This window comes from Marmota monax, unplaced genomic scaffold (genome assembly GCF_021218885.2).
Source record: "Marmota monax isolate L192 unplaced genomic scaffold, Marmota_monax_Labrador192_F-V1.1 WCK01_AAM20220418_F8-fsc00271, whole genome shotgun sequence".
NCBI classification, from domain to species: Eukaryota; Metazoa; Chordata; class Mammalia; order Rodentia; family Sciuridae; genus Marmota; species Marmota monax.
The window spans coordinates 277594-295832 of record NW_026694659.1 but is presented as its reverse complement, the minus strand read 5'-3'; the positions used below and the strand labels follow the sequence as shown (position 1 = coordinate 295832).

Below are 18239 nucleotides of genomic sequence, written 5' to 3'. Positions count from 1 at the left end.
GCAAAACCCACTGAGTTTGAAATTTAACAACCTAAGTGATTTTCTAACTCAAAGCCTATCAAGGAAAACCTTTGATGTCTCTATTATGGTTTGAACCTTAAATATACCCTAAAGGCCATGTACTGAAGGCTCATTGCCAGCGCATGGTGCTGTTAGGAGATGGTGAGGCTATAGGAGGTGGAGCCTAGAGGGAGGAAGTTAGGTCATTGGGGGCATGTCCTTAAAAGAGATACTGGGGCCCTGGCCCCTTCCATCTGCTCCCCATCTTCTTCCTGCCATGATGTTCTGCCTCACTACAGGCCAAGGAGCCAACTATCCATGGATTGAATCCTTTAAAACCATGAGTGAAAATAAATCTTTCTTATTAGTTGATTGTCTCAAGTATTTTGACATAGCAACAGACAGCTGACTAACACAGTCCCTGAGAAACACCTCTGTAAATTTAGGTATTAGTATCTATCCTGGAAGGTTATTAGAAAGATGAAATAATCGCACTCATTTGAGTGTGATGCATTCAAGGGAGGCCCTGAATTTGGACACCTCAAATGGCCACACGGATTCTCCCTGGCATTGACCTAGGGAAGCCTGACTGGGCAAATTTACTTGTCAATATCTTAAAAATGCAGCTTCTTTTTGGAATAGTAGCTGGAACTACAAATACCAAAGTAATTTGGGGTCATGGCTGCCCAATACACTGCCATGTGTTGATTACTTTTTACAGTAAGTGGTGTAAATAACAAGACATTAAAATATCAGCATAAGAAATAAGAACTCTGGTTTCAGACCTGAGACCAGATACAGTACTTGCATTTCCAGGGGACCTGTCATTGTAAACCCCTGACAGAGAGAAAGGTGTAATCTTTCAGGTATGCTTTTAAATCTTGCTCACATCTAGTATTCCCATTGTGTTTGGTTATCAGCTTTTCCTTGAATGAAGTCATACCTTTTAAAAAAAAATCATGCAGCTTTTAACATGATTCTAGAGAATGCATAAAGAGGGGTTAATTTTTAAATCATTATTTATGAACTTGCCTTATAACATTTTTATGATAGCCCTGCTTGAATTATCTTTTTCTATTTGACTAAAATAGAATTCGATTTTTCTGTGGGGTATTTAACATTTTGGGTCATAATCATGCTAGGAATGAATTAATAGATCTTCTCCAAGTGAACTGTCAAGACAGAGCCCCTGTGGGTTTGAAATGTAATTAAAAATGCCAGTGAACTCACTCAGAAGTCCACCGAGTACTTCAGGGTCCCCTGGAAAATGTTGGTCAAGGACTGGAAATGTTTACCCAAGTGTAGAGCACGTACTGCAGCAGCAGACTCACCAGCTGGGAGGGATCTGCGGTCACCTTTGTCAGGCTTCTGTCCTCTTGACTTCGTGTGGTTTTGAAGTATTTCTCTCAGATTTCCTGGGTAGGGTGGAGGGGGTGTCTTCAACCCAGGGAGAGAGATCCCGGCCATCTCCCAACGAATGGCTGGGGCAGGACTTCCAAGAGAGGAATGTGTCTCAAAGAGGACCCAGGCCCTCCTGGTCCTTGACCCAGGTTCCCAAACATGCCCACTTTGCACTTGGGATCCATTCTGTTATTTTTGGCAAGCTTTGAGGGGTGCAAGCAGTGGCTGTTGAGAGGAGGGCTGAAGGCACTGGGGAGCTCAGATCCCCTCTCCCAACCCTCTCCTCCTGTTGAGGGTAGTGGAAGGTGGAGAGTGGTGGGGCGCTGGTTTTAGGGGAGAGTCTCTGGACACAGCATCTTTCCAGTAGAGCCTGTTGGTTTTGGCAAATCAATAACCAGTCATTTTTTTTAAGTGATTAAAATCAAACAAGCATACCTGATACATGTTTCTTTCTATCACTTTATAGATTTTTATAGGTTCCTTCTATACAAGTGACGGCCCAGGTCATCCATCTCTGCTGAGATTTGCATTGGATTGGAGAGTTTGGAGGATCCCAGAGGCCTTGACACTTCAGAGGCATATTCGGCTGTAAAATTCATCTTTTTGAAGAGTTCTGCATTTTGCCAGTCACCTCTTGTAACTGTGTGCCAAAGGTAAGTGTGCAGATTTCTGCAGGAGACCAGCGGAACTTGCCGCTTTTACCTTGAGTGCTTAATTGACATGGGAGGCTTCCAACTAGCATTTTGCAAGTAACCATAACCCAAACCACACTAAATTTAAGTTTTCAAGGAACCTGGTCCTTAATCCCCTACTGACTGCAGTGTGTGACGGTGTGGAAGTATATAGAATCGTGGGTATCTCTCACCTACAAGCTGGCCTCTGCTCATCCGCCTCCCCACATGGTCTGATGTGGGGGGCAGTAGGGGGTAGGGGTCTCCTGTTTACTGTACTGGGCCAGGGAGTGCAAAGGTAAATAACAATTGCTCTTAAGTGCTTTCAGTGAAATACATCTTTGATTCCAGCTTTGATGTTAAAGCTAAGTCTATATTAAAAGTGCAAACAAATAAAGGATTTTAAGGAAGGTTTACTTGTCCTGTGAAAAATCTGCTCCTGTGCATTACAACAAAATTACAACAGTAACATGGATGTGGATTTTGGGATCCAGGGTTCATTTAATAGCAGCAATTGGGGGACAAAAACATGTGGTTCTATAACAAAAGTCCTTTTTTTTTGTTTTGTTTTTATTTTTTATTTTGGCCATGCTAAAGGCTGATCCCAGGACCCCATACCTGGTTGGCAAGCGCTGTACCACTGAGCTACACCCCCAGCCCACAAATATATTTCTTAGCTTTCACGAGTTGTTTGGGGTGTTTGACTCAGGGTATGAGTTAGTATTTGGTGGTCTCGTTAATCTGGTGTTTCATCTCAGGCCGGGCAGAAGGAAGCGCTTTATGACCAAGTAAAATTTCACCTCCAGAGCATTGTCTCAGAACTGCCAGGATAAAACCCAGTACACCAGCTTTCCTTGCAAACATTATTTTGTTTCTGTTATTTCCAGATGGTTCTATACTCTGAAGTCTCTCTGTGTAGTGGTTTCCATAAATCCACTACCTTAGGATAAATTAGAATTTCCTTTTACTTGGTCTAGAAGGACTATTAAAATTGTGAATGTCTCTTTTTCCTTGACCACTTGTTTTGTTTGTTTTCTGTCTTTTGGAACCTGCTGAGTGTTGGTTATGTCCATCTGGCATTCAGAACACCACAGAATCAGTAGGTAGTATTTCTAAGGGTAGGATTTTGTCCATTGTTTTCTCCTTGGTACCCTTCATGATTTCCTTTAGAGATAATGACACATTGTCCATTTGTTTAGGGTGTCGTTTATCATGAGTCCAGAGCTAGGGTGTGGTTTGGGGTTGAGCCCTGGACTCTCAGCTTAGGTCTCCTGATTCGCAGGCTTCCCTGCTGACCTTTACCACACTGTGATCCCCACCCTCCCCGCTGAGGGCGCTGTTGCGCTTCAGACCCCTCATGCTTTCACAGGGCTTTCCAGGGTCTCTCTTCCAGACCTTGCAGAAGATGACCACCACTGGGGCGTTCTCATCCTGGGAGACTTAGGAACATAAACTCTTCTTAAACCCCTTGTGATCTAAAAGAAAAAAAAAAATCATTTAAGTGGAACCTTTTCAGACTTGAGCATTTGCAAATATGGTCAGCCCCATGTCAATCTGATTGTCAGGTTTCAAGGGAACATAAGCTGGAAATGACAGATCCTTAGATCTATTCAGCAGAATTCATTAATAATTCACCTGGAGCAGTCTCTGGCACATGCTCCTGAGGAAGTTCTTAATCACCAGTGACATTAACAGACTTGGAGTTCTCACTCTTCTTTCAGAAAGCCAGGAGGTGGGGAAGTAGCGTGCACACGCATGGCTGCATGTTCAGCATCAGCACCACAAAAGGGCAAGTCACAGGGTCACACAGGCTGGCTAGACTCACATCTGGGGCTGCGCTAAGGGAGCAGTTAAAGGAAGTGGGGGTCCAAGGTATCAGGGAGGGAACTGATGGGATCTCTGAGCCCCTGTTCCATGGGCTGCATTCTCTGCCCTATATTTTGTCTTCCCATTGAAGTAAAGGGGCATAGTCTTGGGATATTCCCTGTCTCTGACCTGCCTACTTTGAGGAGTGAAGAGTGTGGTAAGAGATGGAGTCCTACTTCTCCTTTTCACACCTTCATAGTAGGATTTTTTTGTTTTGTTGTGTGTGGGTACTGCGATTTGAACCCAGGCGTGTTTTACTACTGAACGGTCTCCCCAGCCCTTTTTGTTTTTTGAGACAGAGTCTCTAAGTTGCTGAGGGAATTGCCACTGCTGAAGTGGCTGCAGCTGACTTGGAACTGCAGTCCTCTTGTCTCTTGAGTTGCTGGGATGGTAGGTGTGTGCACGGTACTCAGCCAAAGTGTTTGCACATGTACAACCTGCCTTTAGTTCCTCCAATTCATGCTTGAAAATGTACTTTAATTCCCTGTTGTTGGAGGCTGACTATTGGCTACTGGGGATGGAGGTTGAGAAAGGCTTGACACTCTGCGCTGAGAATGTTTTACCTTTTTAAAAGCTGTTGGAGGCTTTTCCAGAGGAATGGTGGCCTCAAGGGTTAGAAGGATGTTGGTACAGGGAAAGGTGATGGCTTAAGTGACGAGACTTGAGGACTAAGATCAGTAAACAAAACCTGGATTTCACAAAGTTGTCAGTTGGTGACAGCAGTATCCAGAGTGCAGATGTCATCTATGATCCTTTACACATCCTTTGCCCTTCTACATAGAAGCAGCAGTGACTTCGTTTAATTGAGCAGGAGAAAATGAAAAGTTATGCCTCTCTGTCATTCTTACATTCACAAGAATGCTATCCAGTAATAATTCTTGTAGTGAAGAAGAGTTTTACTACTTATATTAGCCATAATTTACATAAGAGTAAGGTTTACACATATTTAGTCTGTTTTGTTTTACTATAACAAAATGCCTGAGTCTGGGTAACTTTATAAAGAGAATAGGTTTATTTACTTCACAGTTCTAGAGGTTCAAGGACTCTGTGGCTGGTGATGGCTTCTTGCTGGCAGAGTTCTGAGATGGCAAAGGGTGTTGCAAGAGATAGGGAGTATGGGTGTGCCTGTGGTGTATTCTCTCCCCCTCTTCTTATGAAGCCACCAGAATTCAATTGTGGGGCTCCACCCCGATGAGCCTATCTGATCCTAATCAACCCCCAAATCCTCACCTCTAAACACTATAATCAGATTAATTTGCCACCCTCTTAATACCTCACAATGAGGATTAAATATTCATCCATGAACCCTTGGGAGACACACTCAGACCACATCCTAGGCAGAGCAGTATGCTTGGGAAACTTGCCTTCCATTTGTTCCTGCCATTTACCATGTTCCAGCTTTTTGGTGTTTTGGAGAATGCAGCCAAACTTTGCCCCACCCTCAGGGATTATTTGGAAAGACGTTTTACATACAGGGCTCCGTGCTCAGTCCTTGAGTTTCTAGGGCTACAACTGCAATTGCCTGTGTGGAGCTGGAGATCCTCTGGTGCCTGGAGGTGACTTGTTGGGTTTCTGCTGAAACAGAGGTGACCAGCCCCCTTCCTGCCACACAGTGGGGCTCCTGGGAGCTGAGGGAAAAGGTCTGTGCAGTGTGGACCAGGCGCTTCTTCCTAACGTGGCACTAGAGTATTGAGGGACGGACGGCCACAGCCTCTGGGTCTCCAGGTTTATAACTGGCCCAGGAAAGTATTGACAGCTGCTTAAAAAAAAAAAAAAAGAAAAGAAAGGGAAAAAGAACGCTGCTTCCACCGCAGTGACCATGGCATTGTAGCTGGTGGAGGCAGCCACACCCCGGTGGCAGGTGCCTTGCCCAGGGCCCGCCACCTCCGGCCCAGGCAGAGGTGTCAGCCCCGTGTGCTGGGTGGAGACAGGAGCACAAGCCTTTTCACCAAGGTCTGCTGCTTCTGAGCCCAGGTTCTATTTGCTGCCCGTGCTGCTGTCTCTGACATACCTGGATCATGACACGGTGACCCCCGTTCTCTGTGTGTTTACCTTGAACTGGGACTTGAGCTCTGAGAGGATAACAGCTTGGTCAGAGCCCAGTGCCGGTGGGAGGGAGAGCAGGCTGGAAGCTCCACCCAAGGCCTTGCCTTCTACTGCAGCATGGATTCCATTTCATTTCTTTTTCTCTTGGAAAAATCTCCAGCATGTAAGTATGATTTGGCGGAGTGTCCCTTTTCACCACTGAGGGAAGGCTGTGGGAGGATCGGCACGGTGGGGACCGGAGCTCCCAGTGGCCGTTCCAGGTGATCTGAGGGTAGGACCCGGGCCTTCCAGCTCCATGGGGCTGGGACTGGGCTGGGCTCAGAGCCGTGCTGGATTCAGGATTCCCAGGTTCCGATGAGACCGGCTGAGAGAGAACCTATGGATACCAGGGGATGACCTCACGTTTAGTAGCCACTTCCTGGTCCTTTGTGCAGCACCTCCCCACAGAGCAAAATTACCTAAAGCTGTGATTTAACATTTCTGCCATGACCCGTGAAATAGTCACTTTCTCACAGCTGAGATGATCATCAAAGTTAAGTCCTGCGTTTTTCCCTCCACATTTTAGCTAGCATGCCCTGGCCGGGGCTTCCTAGAAAGCTGGAGAAAAAAATAAAAAAACAAAAGAGCCAAGTCCCTGACTGCTTCCCCCACCACCACCTTTTCTCCATGACAGATTCTAGAGATTAAATAGAGAACATTCTGGTACATTTTAGCTACCTGTGTCTCTCCTCTCCCCAATCTGAGGTTTCGTTTTCTGCATTTTCAGTTACCCATGGTAAACAACTGTTTCAATATTAAAGGGAAAATTCCAGAAATGATTGGTGGTTTTGGATTGCGTGTGGTTCTGACTAGTGTGAGGAAGTCTTGCTCCATTCCACCCCAGGGATCATCTTTTTGTCCAGCCTCTCCATGCTCTATGTGCCATCTGCCCGTTGGTCATTTGGAAGCCTCCTGGGTTATCAGTCACTGTCACCGTATGGCCGGGCTTGTGTTCACGTATCTCATATTTTACTTAATAATGGCCCCAAAGCACAAGAGCAGCGATGCCGGCAAGTTTGTTACTTTATACTTTATTAATTTATGTTGTTATAATTATCCTGTCTTATCATTAGTCATCATTAATCTGTTTCTGTATCTAATTTATGAATTCAGCTTTGTCATAGATATATAAGTATAGGAAGAAACAGAACAGATAAGAGTACATTCTATGACTTTAGACCTCCACTGGGAGTTCTAGAGCCTATCCCCTGAGAATAAGGGGGATCTTTAGTACCTTAGAGTTACAAAGGAATAGTTCCCCACAGCCTATTATGTAGAAGAAAATGAGCCCAGACAGGTCCTGTATGTACCGGACACAATGCTGCATGGTGACCTGTGGCTCACACCTGAATGTTGGTTCGTGGATATCTGGGGTAGTACGTGCTCTGTGTTGCTTTAGGAATCCCCAGGCCTGCCACATAGGTGATGGGACAGGAAAAAAACTACAGTAAAGAAGCAGGCTCGGAAGAGCCTCCAAGGAGAAGATTACTGCTGTTGAAGTTCCAAAATTAGGAAAAGTAGACAGTGTTTTTTTTTTCCTTGACTTTATTCCTCCAGAAAAGCAAGAAAGTAGACTCTCGCTGTGCATGTGTCTCAGGGGTGGGGTGTAGGCTTTTTTGCAAACTAGAACTAGAATAGGTAATTAAAAATAAATTGCTCTGCTGGTATGAGAATACTCTGGGATGCCACCAGAATGCTGCTCCAGAGGGTATGTTGGGAAGTGGTAGCAGTGCCTGCCTACTCGTGTCTGGCGGTCCTGGAACACTGGGGCGTGGGTGTACCAGGGACATCCGTTGTGCCTCCACCTCCACCTGCCACTGGTGGGCCTCACTGTGGGGAGCCAGAGCAGCCTGAGACTTCGATTTCTGCTTATCATAGTCAGTTTTCCCCTCTGGCTTTTATTATATTATTGTCAGTGTTTTCTTTGGAAATGTCGTTGGCTCCAAGATATTAAAATGGCTTTAAAAACATTATGAATAAGTCGGACCACGACAGATCAGTTTAAGGGGGATGATCTTGGGGACTGTGTGAACTAGCAACATATGAATGAAATGCATGATTCAGATGGAAACAAATGATCCTTAACACTCCCCAGGGTGGAATGGTGGCCAGGTTCTCCTGCCAGATCTGTGACAGTGGAGCCAGCCCTGTGTCCCCCTGTGCAGCGACACACACCCTCCAGACCCCTACAGGACACTGATGAGCTCATTTGTAAGCTTTGAGTGTGACTTCTGTCTGCAGGAAGTAAGAGTGGCCCTAATTTTGAATGGCTTTGCCTGTTTCCTGGTCACAGCTCTTGCCGTGTGACTTGTCTGAAGGCCTGTAACAGCCATGGGGTGCACAAGCCATGGTCAGAAGAGGCCCGTGGCTGGCGTGGACTTCGAGTCAGAAGTTGCAGCAGTGGTGATGTCCCTCTCGAGTGCTCAGACAGCTAGCTCATCCCCTCCAGGGACATGGAGGGTGTCTCTAGGCTTGGTGTTTTTAGTAGTTTTTCTAAATAGCTTGTCACTTCTGCCGACATGCCATCTCGGGTTGGGATTGCTCTCTCTTTATTCCGTGTGTGAGTGGCATGCAGTGTTACATTTCTACTACCAGAGTCCTTCCCTGCCTGAGGGATATATTCTAAGACCTCCGTGGATGCCTGAAACCGTGGATAGTACTGAACCCTACATACACCATGTTTCCTACTGCAGGTACCTGCCCATGGTGAAGTTTAATGGATAAATTTGACACACAGAGATTAACAATAATAACTAACAATAGAACAATTATATCAATTCACCATAATAAAAGCTATGCAGATATGGTCTTTCTCTCTTCTCTCTCAAGATTTCTTAATTCTTCACAATAGTAATATTTGGGCGCTGTGATTGACCATGGGTAACTGAAACCTCTGGTGCAGAATCTTGGCTAAGGGGTGACTACCATGCTACTTTCTTCCTGGGCACCCAGCAGCACCCCTGGGTAATGATTGGGACAGTCAGTGAGCCCCACCATGCCCTCAGGCTTGTTTTGTTTAGAGGGTCTGGGGACAGGCAGCTTTAGATCCTACCCAGGAGTTTTTTCATAGATTTGTTGTTGTTGTTGTTGTTGTTGTTGTGCTCACGCAGATTTAAGATTGGAGGGACTAGAGCGTCATCAATTCCAGGATGTGGAAACAGGACCGTCTTCCCTGTCCTCGACCCACATCTGGTGGAGGCCTCTTTTGTGAGAGAAGCTAAATGCAGACTGTCTTCGAGTGACCGAGTCTCCTAACCTGAGAGCCCCTTTAGTGGTTCCACAGATACCACGCCTCCCAGCTGGGCCCAGAACAGAGGTCTCTGTGGAAAGCACTGGGTGTGTGTCTCTGTGTGCATGTGTGTGTGGGGGTGTTGTGCTTTCATGCCTTTCTCTGGCCTTGTCCTCTGTGCCATTGACGTACAGGGAAAAGGTCGATGATGTTGGGATTCTGAGAATTCTGTGGGTGGCATACTCCCTCACTTATTTGTCTGCAGTGGAATCAGGAGCTCATCGGCCACCTTAGCCTCCATTTCTGGAAAGAGGACCGGAAAGCTCCCTGAGCTGCAAGCAGATGCTGCTAGTTTGGGGTAGCTTAGTGGGGGCTCGGCACAGACTGTGGGAGACGAGTTGGACGTGTCTGGGTGCTTGGGAATGGAGTAGAGGTAGACATGTTATGGTCTCTGCCCCTCTCGACTTTCTCTGTACCTCAGTGCCTTCTGCTGCACCCCAGGTGGGCACCTGACATCTGTGTTGTTGCCTCAGTCTTCCGTGAAGGGACCTTGATATGGTTTAGATATGAGATGTCCCCCAAAGGCTCATGTGTGAAACAATGCAAGATGATTTAGAGGTGGAATGACTGGGTTATGAGAGCCTTACCCCAGTCAGTGCATTAATCCCCTGGTAGGCATTAACTTGGTGGTAAATGTAGTGTGGCTGGAGGAGGTGGGTCCCTGGCGCTGTGCCTTAGGGGTTTATGATTTGTCCTTGTTGAGCAGAGCGAGCTCTCTCTGCTTCCTGGGTACCTTGTTCCCAGCTTCTTCCCTCCGCCACACTCTTCTGCCATGATGCTCAACCATACCTCACCCCCCAGGGAACAAAGCCAGCTGTTTATGCACTGAGACCTCTGAAACTGTGAGCCCCCAATAAGCTGTTCCTCTAATTGTTCTTGTCAGGTCTTTTGGCCACAGTAGTGAAAAAGCTGATTAAAACAGATCTTTACTGAGAAGGTGTCCATTTGAGTGTTTTCATATATTCACTTTTTAGGTAATTCATTAGACTTTTAAAAAATCCCATTCCATGCCTAGTGTTTATTGGCCATTCCAATCTTTGATCCTGACAGTGTGCTGACCCTCAGTGGAGACTTTGGAGAAATAGGAAGCAGCACTGGGCACTGAAGTGCCAGAAGGTACCTGAAGGGGACCTCCATCCAGTGCCCTCTTCCCGTTCTTTGTACTTTCCACCTTGGGAACCCCGGTTTCAGGCATGGTGGTTCCTGGAAAAGAGACAGCAGAGAAACCACACAGCCAAGTCCATATTATTCATACAGAGAGAATGGTAATTTCTCTTCTTTCAGGGTTTTTTATGAGGCCTGGTTTTTGCCCAGTGGGACCATTATCCAGGTTACCTGCAGAGTACAGAAGGATGGAAAGTATCTGTAACTCTACAAAAGGCAGTATGTACACACCGTTAGTTATGTTAGACCCCCAGAGACGTTGGTCATGTACTCTGCTGCCCAGCCAGGCCCTCTGGTGCTCAGGGTCAGATCCCTTATATCCTAACATCCTGATGACTGGGATCACAGCTGCTGGCTCTGAATGATCTCAGTGGAGCTTCTGATTAACCAGCATGTTCTGTCCCCTCAAGTAGTTTGTTTGAGGCGTGCATGGCATGTTTTATGGGGAGGCCTGGCATTTTGACTGTGTCGGGAATGGAAAAGATTGATACAGAATACCTGATCACTATTCCCCACCCTGTGTAAAAGTGGAACTAATAAGCCAGAAATGTCTTAATCCAAATTAGCATCAAGGTTCAAGTAGATTAAGTGGTAAAGGGCTTTGAACCCTGGGCCTGGATTCAGGCCATTCCTGACTACACCCCACAGTTCTCCTCCATCTCGACACTAGTGACTGGCCACCTAAAGGTCCTTCCCTCTGACAAGCTCTCCTCTCCTGTCTCATCTTGGCACATTTTAGAGACATTTCACTTATGTTGTAAATAAAAGGGTAAAAAAAATGATATTAATTAAAATAAAGGAGGCAGGATTATATTAATATCAAATAAGGACACTTAATAGAGACAGTTATCAATCAGGGACAGAAAGGGGCCACAGTCCACAGAGAAGTCAGCATTCCTGAGTGTGCGTGCTGCAGCTTTGAGAGGAGCAAAGCTTCTGCCAGTAGAATCAGAGGGAGAAGCTGACGAATTTACAGCCATACTGGAGATGCCCCAGCCCTGTCGGTGGTTCTTAGAGCTGCACAAAACCTCAGAATTCAACACCAGCATCAGTTAACAAGAGCTAACTAACATAACACCACACCCAGCAGTGGCAGAATATGCATTCTTTTCCACCAGCCACTGAACACATGCCACATTTGATTTGACCATGTCCTTGGCAAAAAAAAACAATCATAGCAAATTTTAAAGAACACACACCAGTGTATTCTCTGAACTCCCAATAAAATTTCTCCTTTTCCTTTAAAACATCAAAAAAAAAAAATTCAATCTCAAAAGGTCACATGTGATTCCATTTACATAAAATTCTCAACATGACTAAGTCTCAGAGGTGGAGGTTGGTGTTTATCGTGGGGTGGGGAGTGGGGAAGGAGGTGGGTCTCACTTTACAGGGGCAGCAGGAGAGACAGCTTTGCCTGGTGGGATGGTTGTGTATCTTGATCACAGCGTTGGCTGCGTGGGTCTACACGTGACGAAGTGACAGAATCATAGTGTCCTGGTTGGATATTGTGCTAAGGGGTTGTAAGACGTCACCCTTGGGGGGAAACCAGGGGAAGGATACACCTCTCTGTACTACGTTTGGAATTTCCCGAGAATCCGTACTTACTTCAGAGTCTTAAACATTCTTGAGAAGAAAAAAAAATTTAAAAGGTCAACTCATTTCCTCTTATTACAATAGGCTATAGTTGGTGATCCAAGAAATTTCCAAGTTTACAGAGCAAGCGTGAGCTAAGTCATAGAAGGAAGACAGAAACGGGACGGGATGCGGGGGGTTAGGCTCATTTCAAGGTTGCTGTGGGATATGTTTTCCTCATCAACAAATTTCCCTGTTCTCTTCCTGGGGACTGCTTTGTTTTCACATACAGCTTTAATCTAAAATAATTTACCTTGTATCTGTGTTGATTGAAAATAAAAGCCATGCACACAGACCATATGAATACTGCCCATATCAACACCCACACACAGCGTACCCTCATGTATACATACATGGGTGCTCATGTGTGCATACACATCACACTAACAATGCAGTATGTAAGCTCTGTTTTGACTTTCTTTTTTGGTACCAGAGATTGAACCCAGGGGTTCTTAACCACTGAGCCGCAGCCCCAGCTCTTTTTAATATTTTATTTAGAGACAGGGTCTCACTGAGTTGCTTAGGGCCTCATTAAGTTGCTGAGGCTGGCTTTGAACTCATTGTCTTCTTGCCTCAGCCTCCCAAGCCGCTGGGATACAGGTGTGTGCCACTGTGCCCAACTGTTTTGACTTTAAAATCTAAGAAATAAGAAAAAATAGAAGGCTCTGTAACTCATGCTAGCTATTGCATGGATCTGTACGCAGGCGCACTAACCCTGAGGTCAGGAGACCCTGGCTGAGGTCTCAGCTTGTCCTTGATTGTCTGTGGCATCTTGAGCAGGTCACCGGCATGCACGGCCTCCATTCCTTGTTCTGCGTTGGCAGAAGTAATGCTTGCCCTTCGGGCTGTCGTGGCATGTAGTACGATCCCGCACGTGTGAGCTCTGGAGAAACAGAGCTGCTGTGTGCAGCAAGGCCATCACTCACTTGCATTTCCAGCTGCACCTTCACAAAAATAGTAGTCCCTCTCTGAAATGTCATCTGTGATAGAAACTGTAGCTCCGAGTATGTGTTGATGCACTCATCTCTCTGGGGCTTAGACCGTTCCAAAAATAAGTATGATTTTTTCCAACACGAGATGAACTGTTGCCTTATTTTGGGACCTAGCGCTTAGTGGCAGTCAGATGGCAGTGGAGCATAGGGCTGAGGGGGCACAGCCACACTGGCCCATGCCCTGAGAAGCTCCAGCAGTGATGAGACTGTGAAATACTAACTCTGAATGCCCCTTTCTGTTTGGCCTGTGTGCTTCATGGCATTCCACTTGTGATATTTGGTAGTTATTAAAATATCATTTATGAACTTATGGGACACAATAAAGTAAGTACCCATTGACTTAAAAACCTAGAAGGCTGTCAGTACTGGGAAAGCTACAGAGTTCTCCACGGCTTCCTACCCCATGGCCTCGCCCCCTGCTGAGGTTATTTTAGGCTTCTTTCAGATTTACAGAAGCATTGAGGAGACAGTTCTCCTGTCCTCAGCATCTGCTTTCCCCTAACTTTAGCAGCTTACACGAGTACATTACATTGGTCACAACTAAGGAACCAATATCAGCACATTATGATTCACTGAAGGCCATACCTGATTTGGGCTTTTAATTTTTTTTTTACCTACTATCCTTTCCCGTCGGGGCCCATCCTGGACGGTATCCCGTTAGGTTTAGTTCCCATGTCTCCTTACGCTCCTCTTGGCTGTGACACTGTCTTGGCCTTTACTTTTTTTGACAGCCTTAACTGCTTTGAGGGGTGTCCAGCATTTGGTAGAAGTCCCTCTGTCCAGAGTTATTGGATGTTTCTCGTGGTCGTCTGGGGTTATGGATTTGTGGTTGGAAGACTCGATGCCTCTCTCATTACATCGCGTGAAGGGTTCATGCTGTCTGCGTGACTGTGGGTGTTGACCTCGGCCACCCGTCAGGTTTCGCCATTGCTGAGTGGTTCTTTTTCCACTGCCCAGCTGTGTCCACGTCTCTAAGCATGGCCTAAATCAGGGGGTTGGGAGTAATGCTCCGCCTTCTCAGCACAGAGTATTTAAGTTTTTAGAAGCCTTCTGACCATGAGACCTGTCTCTTCTCCCCCATTCACTTTCTTACATTCATTCCCTTGCTTTTTACAATTAATTTCACCACGTACACCTGTAAGCCTAAATAGTGTTGTTTAGTGTTGCTTATTTTAGGGCTTTGTAAAGATGGAACCAGGTCCCAGGTAGCCCCCCTGGACATGCCCCCTCTATTCCTTATCATTTCCAGGAGTCACCCATTTGCTGTGGGAAGCCGCTGTGGCTTCATTTTTATGGCCATGTGAAACTGAATGTCTGCCTGCTCCACCCATCTGTCCCCTCTGCTGTCAATCCGGTTGTTTATTGCTCTCCTCAAATCATCATGAGCAGTGCCCTTGTGGCCACTGTGGTGCATGTCCCCTGGTGCTCTGAGGGTGACTCTGTGGAGCATGAGTAGGAGTGGAATTGCCACCTGTGCCCAGCCTTCTGTATAGTTCTGAATTATTATTCCATTTTACTCTCCTGCAGAATATGTCTATTCCTCTGGCTTCCTAACTTCCCAACGCTGACCTTCTTGACCTCTGATTTTACATGGCTGGCGCTGCTGAGGCATCCTGCTGGGGTTCTAGAGATCAATGAGTTCACTGGTTGTTCATGTTCATTCACTGTTTGTGCTGCTGGTCTGGGCAGCGACTGGACTGTTGGCCTGCTTTTCACCAGGCGGCTGGTCTTCTCTTGTGGAATCGTAGCTGTCCTTCTCTATTCTAAATACTGGTCTTTTTCCGTTATGGGTGTCCCAGGCAACAGTTTTTACAACAAGTATATTTAATCATGTTATTGATGTCTGAAAACCTGTGATTCCCACAGACAAATCCACTGTTACCCCAGACTCACTGTTTACCTAGAATACAGTTTTGTCCTGTACTGTGCCAGTGATGGGTGCCGGTATTTGTAAACTTCAGAATGTTCACACAAAAGAGAACCTTGTGTTCTCATAGTTGTACTGATTGGGCCATGTGCATTTTGTGTGGTTTCTGTGCTCAACAGCCTGTTTCAGTTAAACTTTGGGGTTGATAAAGATAAATAAAAGTTTATTCAATGCTGAGATTTCATTTAAGGTATTTAAATTATTTTTTCATCAGGTAAATCATCAAGTCTCTGGCTGTGCCTTCTCAAGAACTTAATATGTTTTGCTAAACTTTAATCTTCCATTATCTGTTGCTGAACGAATCAGTTGCTAGAAAGAATTGGAAGATTTGCTCTTCATTATTGATCTATAATTTCATGAATATTAATGTATGTTTCATGTACTTTTACCCTTTTATTCAAAGCAATTGAATAATATCAAATTCGAATTTTTAATGGAATTATTTTATGGTAAAAGATTTCTTATTATATAGAATGACAGTGAAGATTGCAAGAGGTGGGATTGTTTCGAGTGAAGTATTTTAATCTAACTATAAAACAGTACAGCAGTGTAGAACACACAGTTCTACAGATACCTTAAGTCCCTGTATTGCCTGTGGTGGTGGAGACCACAGCCGCCCCCATAGAAGACTTGGCTGCCCACCCATTCACTTTTTCTGATGTTTGCTGAGCATGTGCCTATAACTGTCACCCTGCTAGCTGCTTGGTCTATGAGAAGACCCAAGGCTTTGGCTTCTAGGAATTATGTTCAGCAAGGGAAATAGATGATTAGTAACTAAAAATATGTGTGAAGTACTGCTAAGTACCACGGGAAAGAGGAAATGGACTTGGATCTAGAGAGTCATGTGGCAGCTGTTTTAGATAAGAGGGCCCTGTGGCCAGCCAGAGAGTTGGATTTAATCAGGGATGGATCTGAGAGAGGGAGAAAGGAAGGAGCAAGGGAGGTGACTATGGAGAGAGGCCCACACAAAGGCAGGGGACAAAGACACTTGCCCAGATCTGGGGAGGCTCCTCCCAGGCCACTGCACCACATACAGAAATCCAAAGTCAAGATGAGTTTGGGGAAACAGACCAAAGTCAAGATGTTTTGGCCTTGGATTTGATGCTGGTGTGATGGGAGGTGAGTGGGTTTGAGCAGAGGAGGGCCACAGATCACCTTCAGTTCTGAAAGAAGCACAGGGCTGCTTCCAGGGAACTGGGCTGGGGTGGGTGGAAAGGGGAAGGGTGCACAGCTTGGGAGGAGCTGCTGGCTTGCAGCGGGATACTCGGTGGAATGGGAGGAAAATGGTTGGATTTGGGGCACATTTTGAAGGCAAGCCTGTGGGGTTTGCCGGTGCGGTGGATGGGGAGTGGGAGAGAAGAGTCTGAGGCACGGGTCTGGATTTTTGGCCCAAGCTTCTGGGTGAGTGGTTGTCTAGTATGTCATTTACTGTGAAGGGAATCCTGCAGGCAGCTCAAGAGGGTTGTCATTCCCTGCTTATTACTTTGCCTCTTTTCAGTTTTGGTGGAGAGGATCAAGAGTTCTTGTTTGAACACATGAGGTTTGAAGTGCACACTGGATGCGTGTGGAGATGTTCTGTGGGCAGTTGCGGGTAGACATCTGGCAGATGGAGCTGGGCTGGAGATCTGCGTGTACCCATGGTTCTCAGGGCCAGGAGGTTGGATGCAGCCTGGCTGTCCCTGACTCTAGGTCAGAAACAGAGTTAGAATCAATAGCAGGGGTGGAAAGAGAAGCCACAGGGCAGCCCAGGGAAACATGCTGGACATGTTTGGACAAGAGGTTCTGCTGTCACTGAGCATGCAGGAGAGATGAAACCCACTGGGTGTGGAGACATGGTAAGAACTGCCAGTTAATGGGAATAAAAGAGCCCATGGGACAGGGGGTAGAGCCTGCAGTGTGGACCAGTCACTGGCAGAGTGTTGTGTTGCCCTAGAGGAGAGAGAAGCTGGGGGGAGGGGTGAGAGCCAGTGCTTTGGGGTGGAGGCTACTACTGCATTTCTATGGAATGGTCCAGAAAGACACAGCAGCTGGGGAGCTGAGACTTTGTGGGATTCAGTTGATGGGGAAGGAGGACTGGCTTCACAGGGAGCCCAGAAGCTCACTCTAGTGACCAAAGGTCTGTGGGGTATTCATAGGCACAGCAGGGGAGGCACCCTCTTCTGATAGCTTCCTGAGCATCAGCTGAGAATGCAGGAGGGGAGCAGCCATTAGAGGGGGGAGGAGAAAGGCGAGAGAGGGCCCCTCTGAGTGGGGAGGAGGAGCACCCAGTAGTAGAGATTAGAGGGAGCCGCCTTAGAGGCAGTGCGACTGGCTGTCCCAGGGCAGGTGCAGAGTAGGTGAGAGGTGGACTTAAGTGGAGCTGGGATGTGGGGAAGGGAAGTAGTGCTTGTGAGGGTCTTTTTTTTAAAACATCTGACTATAAATATAATAGAAATCCAGAACACTGAAGAAGGTTCTTAGCACTGGTGTCTGCATACCTCCAATCCTTTTTGAATGACAAATACACCATTTAAAAATCAAAGCCTGGAACATATTACGTGTGTCATCGTACAGCCCGCTGTCACCCGTACCTTGATCACGTGTCCTTGCAGTGCAGCACCAGGGTTCCTAAGTGGCTCCTTGCTGCTTTCAGTGCTGTGTCAGGCAGTCAGTCTGTGGAGCTGAAGTCTCTTTAAGTGCCCCTGACACATGTTGCCAAGCGTCCTCTCACCCAGGCCAAAGGTGGACGTGGCCAGGGCTGTAGCACGGGGTGAGGAAGGTGTGGTTGGTGGGACACATGGCAGGTTGGTTGGCAGGTGGGAGGCTGGTGAGTGAGTGAGTGAGTGGGGTTGGGGGGGGATGGAACCGAAGCTGTGTTTTTGGAGGAGATGAGTTTTCAGGGGGATGAGCCCTGAAAGTATGTTAGGAACCAGGAAAGATATTATCTATTTAAAATCATTGCTTGGCAAGAGGGGCAGCCTGGTGGAATTCAGATATCATCAGGCTCACAACATAGGTTTTTGGTTTTGTTTTTTTTTTTACATTTTTCAATGACATATGACCCAGAATTCAGGCTAGAGTCAGCATGGGAGAATTTTAAGGAAATCTACACTGTAGTCACCTTACAAAAAAAAAAAAAAAAAAAAGAAGTAACCTTCCCTCTCTCCTTTGTAAGGGATTTGTGTGGAAAGTGTAGAAAAAGTGGGTATGGATACTGCTGTTCTCTGTGAAAT

The 18239-nt window shown here is 46.3% G+C and overlaps 1 protein-coding gene across 4 annotated transcripts in view; it reads left to right on the top strand.

Annotated features, from left to right (window-relative positions):
• Nck2 (NCK adaptor protein 2) overlaps positions 1-18239 on the top strand; it is a 144247-nt gene that overhangs the window by 69742 nt on the left and 56266 nt on the right. For all 4 annotated transcript variants that reach the window (XM_046423303.2, XM_046423300.2, XM_046423301.2 and 1 more), the window contains exon 2: positions 1868-2054. The gene's annotated coding sequence lies outside the window, so the exon portion shown is untranslated. The remainder of the gene's footprint in view (positions 1-1867; positions 2055-18239) is intronic.